The 6446-nt window shown below is 35.7% G+C and overlaps 1 pseudogene; it reads right to left on the reverse strand.

Moving 5' to 3' along the window:
• Nucleotides 1-2293: 2293 nt before the first annotated feature.
• Nucleotides 2294-6245, reverse strand: LOC113609094 (tigger transposable element-derived protein 1-like; annotated as a pseudogene).
• Nucleotides 6246-6446: the final 201 nt, after the last annotated feature.

Here is a 6446-nt window from a genome sequence, read left to right on the forward strand (position 1 = left end):
TAGGAATCTCTGTACTGTTTTCCATAGTAGCTGCAATTTACAATCTCACCAAAAGTGTTACCTTTTTTCCACATCTTTCCAACACTTGTTATTTGTTTCCTTTTTGATAATAGCCATTCTGACAGGTGTGAGGTAATATCTCATTATGGTTTTGACTTGCATTTCCCTGATGATGAGTGATTTGAGCATCTTTTCATATGCCTGTTGGCCATCTGTATGTCTTCTTTGGAAAAATGTCTATTCAGATCCTCTATTTTTTAATCTTTTTATTTGTTTTTGTTGTTGACTTATGTGAGTTCTTTCTGTATTTTGATTATTAACCCCTTTCAAATATATGATTTTCAACTATCTTCTCCCACCCAGTAGGTTGCATTTGCATTTTGATGATGGTTTCCTTCACTGTGCAGAAGATTTTTAGTTTGATGCAGTCGTATTTGTTCATGTTTGCTTTTGTCTCTAAGTGTCCAACAAAGGATGAATGGATAAAGAAGATGTGGTATATATACACAATGGAATACTACTCAGCCATAAAAAGAATGAAATCCTACCATTTGTGAAAACATGGATGGACCTTGAAAGTGTTATGCTACGTGAAATAACTCAGACAGAGAAAAACAAATACCTTATGATTTCACTTATATGTGGAATCTAAAGCAAAACAAACAAAATAAACAAAACAAACTCTGGTACAGAGATCAGATTAGTGGTTACCAGAAGGGAAGGGCGTTGGAGGGTGGTAAAATGGGTGAAAAAAGTCAACTGTATTATGATGGACGGTAACTAGACTTGTGGTGATCACTTTGTAGTGTATATAGATGTTGAATTACAGTTGACTCGTGAACAACAAGGGTTTGAAATGCATGGGTCTACTTATATGCAGATATTTTTCAGGAGTAATACTATAGTACTACATGGTCCATGGTTGGTTGAATCTGACGTTGCAGAGGAACCTCAGATACAGAAGGCCAACTGTAAGTTATATGTGGATTACACCCCATATTGTTAAAGGGTCAAATGTATCACATTATACACCTTAAACTTATATAATAATGAAAAAGAAGTTGAAGTTAGCCAAAAGTCATCCATTTTTTTCAGCTGGTTTCATTTGTTTAAATTATACTATGATGTTTCTTTTAAACAGTAATAGGCATAGTTAATCAGTGTTTAATCTACATTGGGATGAAGAAGGGGAGAAGTCAATGTTATATAGTGGAAAAAGCACTGAACTAGAATTGGGGAGACCTAGGTTCTAGTTCCAGATATTTGCACATCTAGCACTGTGACCTTAGATTAATTATTTAACATTACTAGATCTCACTTTCCAAATTGGAAACCAAAAACTATGAACTAGACAATGTTTTTGATGGTTAATTTTATTTGTCAACTTGACTGGGAGATAGGGTGCATAGATATTTGGTCAAACATGATTGTGTAATGGTTACTTTGGATGACATTAACATTTAAATCAGTAGATTGAATAAAGCAACTTGCCCTCCCTAATGTGGGGGGGGGGGACACATCCAGTTAATTGAAGACTTGAATAGAACAAAAAGGCTGAGCCTCCCATGAGTAAGAGAGGATTCTTTCTGCCTGACCACATTTGAGCTGAGGCATCAATTTTTTTCCCCTGACTTTGGACTCAGACTGGAGCTACACCATCAGCTCTCTTGGGTCTCCAGCTTACCAACTGCAGATCCTGGGACTTGTCAGCCTCCATAATCATGTGACATATTCCTTATAAAATATCTTTCTCTCTCTCTCTCAATAGATATATTGAAGTGGGGAAAGGGAAGGAAAATATACAGACAGAGACAGACACATAAATATATATCCTATTGGTTCTATTTCTCTGGAGAACCCTTGACTAATACAGTGTCTAAGAACCTTTCAAACATCTTAAGAATTCTTTCTGGATAAATGCTCTTGGACAAATAACCACTAATGTCCTCTTTCTACTGATATCCTCTGCCCTCTCCAACCAAAGTGAACTTTGAGAGCCAAGAAAGAACATAGTTAAAGCCATCTTCCTGGAGAATCAGTATAGAAAATTATCCACTTTTGAAAACCTAAAACATTGAGACCCAAGAAAAGTGGAATGAAAATTCTGAATTAAATCCTCATGAGCAGCTCTGCAAATATGGATAGCCAAATGTTTTTTGATATTTTTACACGTATCTGTGTCTTCAATTGTTATTTATCTTCTTTCCCTTTAAATTGCAGATTTTTAATGCCAAGGACTACATCCCTTATTTCTTAGACTTGCATTCTCCTTCATTTAATGTTAGTGCCAAGTTCAGGGTCCTGTCCTCATTATCTCCTCAATCAATGCTGACAGAGAAAGGATTGAGAGTTATCATAAGAAGTCAAGGGATGTAACTAATCAAGAAATCCACTGAGTCCAAAGGTAGGAAATTTGAGGTCTGAAATAATACATAAAACACTTATAGTCAATGAGTAGAGGAGAAAAGATTAAAGCTTTGGTGAGAAGTGTGTTTTTTCAACACATCTCTACTGCTGATTCTTTTTCTTCAGCTTTCCTTAAATGTATTGATCGAGAATGTTTGGTTGCAGGTGCCAGGAATCCTACTTTAAAAAGCCTTAGCCAGAAAGGAGAGTTATTTGCTCATTTACCTGGGAATGGAATTCATATCTAATATGACTGTATCAGGGATTCAGACAACAACATTAGGACTCTCTTGAGCTCTACTTTCTGCTTCTTGCTGCATGCCAGAATAACAGGTCATGTTTGCAGACCAGGTCTTCCAAGTAGTGGAAGATACGGACATCAGAATTTCATGTCTCTCATCCTCACAATTTACAATCTGAGAGATAAAGTGGCCATACCACCAGTACCACTGAGAAAAATCTCTGGGTAAGACATTGATTGACTCACTTGGAATCACTTTCATTCCTAATCTAGTCATTGTGGCCAATAACCAGGAAGATTGTGTACTATTACTTGTGTGCCCTAGGTAATGTGAGGAAATTGTCTTGTTTCTTTAGGCCTCAACTTTCTGACTTGTCAAGTGAGAGTCGAATTAGACAAAGGGAATTCTGCCAGTTGTGTCATCAAATGAAGCTCATTTTATCTCAGGGTGTGGCACACTTCAAAATTTTAGCAACACAGAAAGGGTCATACAAAGAAGTGTTATTTTCTAATTATATAACAAACTCCATTAAACCCATCACCCAAACTGAGAACCAGAACATTGATAGTAACTAACATCTAACTTTGTGCTTCTTTGTCAGCTTATTGCCTGTCTCCCTCTACCTAAGATAATCACTACCCTGATTTTTATTTTATCCTTTCCTTGCATTTTAAAATAAGGTTTATCTCATACTTCTGTGTGCTAAAGATATATATTGTTTAATTTTAGTTGAATTTGCATTTTATAAAAAGTGTATTATACTATGCAATCTTCTGGGTCTTGCTTTCCGCACTGAACAAGTATCTATTCTGATGACTGGGGTTTGCTTTTTTCTAAGCTTTTGCTTTTCTTATTGTGATTGTTTTGAAGGTTTTGTTTTACTTTCCTTTTCTGCTTCTCCTCCTCCCCACCCTCTGTCTATTACAAACAATGCTGCTATGAATATTTCTGTGCTTGTGCAAGAAAATTGGGGGAAGATATTTTGAGTCATAAGGTCCTTGAATATTCAACTTCATAAGACAATGCCCAACTGTTTTCCAAAGTGGTTATGCCAATTTACACTCTCACTAGCAACATACCAAGATTCTGTAAAACCATACCCAATGGTATTGTCAAAATTCTTAACTTCCTTTTCCATTCAAATGAGTATAATATATCTCTTTGAGATTATATCATTATTATATTTTACATTATTATTATTATTTTACATTATTTATTATTTTATTATATTATATATTATTAATGAGGAAAAGACTTTCTGTGTATGTTTATCAGCCATATGCATTTTTTATCTTCTGTGAAAATACTTAACTTTTTGCCTATTTTTCTGTTCTTGCTTTTTGTCCTTTCCCTATGGATTGATTTATAAGATTTTTATTGTTGGTATCAGCCCTTTGACACTTATATGTGTTGCAAATGCCTTCTCTCAGTTAGGGTGTTACCTCTTCACTACATTTTAATGAAAATAAGTTGTTAATATAGTCAAAACAATAAATATTTTATTTTATGGCTAGCACATTTTATATTTTGCTTAAGAAATTCTTCACCTACCCTAAGGTGATAGTCACTTAAAGTTTATACAAATAGTGCTAAAGTTTGCTTTTAACATCAAAACACTTAATTCATCTGGAGTTGTTTTTCTGCACAGGCATACCTTGGAGATATTGCAGGTTTGTTTCCACACCATCGCAATAAAGTGAGTCATACACTTTTTTGCTCTCCCAGTGCAGATAAAAGTTACACTTACACTATACTCTATTAAGTGTGCAATAGCATTATCTCTTAAAAAACAACGTATATAACTTAATTAAAAATACTTTATTGCTAAAAAAATGCTCACTATCATCTGAGCCTTCAGTGATTCTTAATCTTTATGCTGATAGAGGGTCTTGCCTTGATATTGATGGCTGCTGACTGATCAGGGTGGTTGTTGCTGAAGTCTGGGATGGCTGTGGCAATTTCTTAACATAAGACAACAATGAACTTTGCCGAATCAATCGGTGTTTCCTTTCATGAACAATTTCTCTGTAGCAGGCAATGCTGCTTAATAGAATTTTACCTACATAACTTCTTTCAAAATTGGAGTCAATCCTCTCAAACACTGCTCCTGCTGAACCAACAAGGTTTATGTAATATTCTAAATTCTTTGTTGTCATTTCAACAACCTTCATAGTGTCTTCACCAGGAGTATCGATAGATTCCGTCTCAAGGAACCACTTTCTTTGTTCAACGACAAGATAAAACTCCTCATCCATTAGTTTTATCATGAGATTGAAGCAATTCAGTCTCATCTTTAGTCTTTACCTTTAATTCTAGTTCTCTTGCTATTTCTACTACATCTGCAGTTACTTCCTCCACTGAAGTCTTGAATCCTTCCAAATCATCCATGAGGGCGGGAATCAACGTCTTCCACACTCTTGTTAATGTTGATATTTTGACCTCTTCTCATGAATTACAAATATTCTTAATGACATCTAGAGTGGCAGATCCTTTCCAGAAGGTTTTCAGTTTACTTTGTGCAGATCCATCAGAGGAATCACTATAAATGGCAGCTATAGCCTTCCAAATATATTCCTTAAATAATAAAACTTGAAAGTCAAAATTACTCCTTGATCCATGGGCTGCAGAATGGATATTGTGTTACCAGGCATGAAAACAACATTAATCTCATTGTACATATTCATCTGAACTCTTGGGTGACCAGGTGCATTGTCAATAAGCAGTAATTTTCTGAAAGGAATCTTTTTTTTCTGAGCAATAGGTCTAAATACTGGGCTTAACAGATGTGGTAAACAGATGTGCTGTCATCCAGACTCTGTTGTTCAATTTATAGAACACAGGCAGAGTAGATATAGCCTTATTCTTAAGGACCCTAGGATTTTCAGTGTGGTAAATGAACAGTGGCTTCAACTAAAGTCATCAGCTGTATTAGCCCCTAACAAGAGAGTCAGCCTATTGAAGGTTTGAAGCCAGGCACTGACTATTCCTCTCTAGCTATGAAAGTCCTAGATGACATCTTCCACTATATAAGGCTGTTTCATCTACCTTGAAGATCTGTTGTTTAGTGTAGCCACTTTCATTAATTAATTACCTTAGCTAGATCTTCTGGATAACTTGCTTCAGCTTCTACATTACCACTTGCTGCTTCACCTTTCCTTTTTATGTTATGGGGATGGCTTCTTCCCTTAAACCTGATGAACCAACATTGGCTACCTTCAAACTATTATTCTGCAGCTTCTTCACCTCTCTCAGACTTCATAGACTGAAAGAGAGTTAGGGTCTTGCTCTGGATTAGGCTTTGACTTTAGGGAATGTTGTAGCAGGTTTGCTTTTCTATCCAGACCAATAAAATGTTATATCAGCAATAAAGCTGTTTTGCTTTCTTATCATTTATATGTTCACTGGAGTAGAACTTTTAATTTCTTTCAAGAACTTTTCCTTTGCATTTAAAACCTGGTTAGCTTCATGACGCAAGAGGTCTAGACTTTGGCCTATTTTGGATTTTGGTGTGTCTCCTTCACTAAACTTAATCATTTCTAGCTTTTTGATTTAAAGTGAGAGACATGCAACTCTTTAACTTAATCACTTAGAGGTCATTGTAGGGTTATTATGTGATCTAATTTCAATATTTTTGGGTCTTATGGAAGAGGAAAGCTGAGAAGAGGGAGAGAAATGGGGCAATGGCTGATCAGTGGAGCAGTCAGAGCACACACAACATTTGTTAAGTTCACAGTGTTATATGGGCATAATTTGTGTAGCCCCAAAACAAAATAGCAACACCAAAGATCACTGATCACA

Source organism: Aethalodelphis obliquidens, unplaced genomic scaffold, assembly GCF_003676395.1.
Source record: "Aethalodelphis obliquidens isolate GAN/ISIS:26980383/991018 unplaced genomic scaffold, ASM367639v1 scaffold54, whole genome shotgun sequence".
Classification (NCBI taxonomy): Eukaryota; Metazoa; Chordata; class Mammalia; order Artiodactyla; family Delphinidae; genus Aethalodelphis; species Aethalodelphis obliquidens.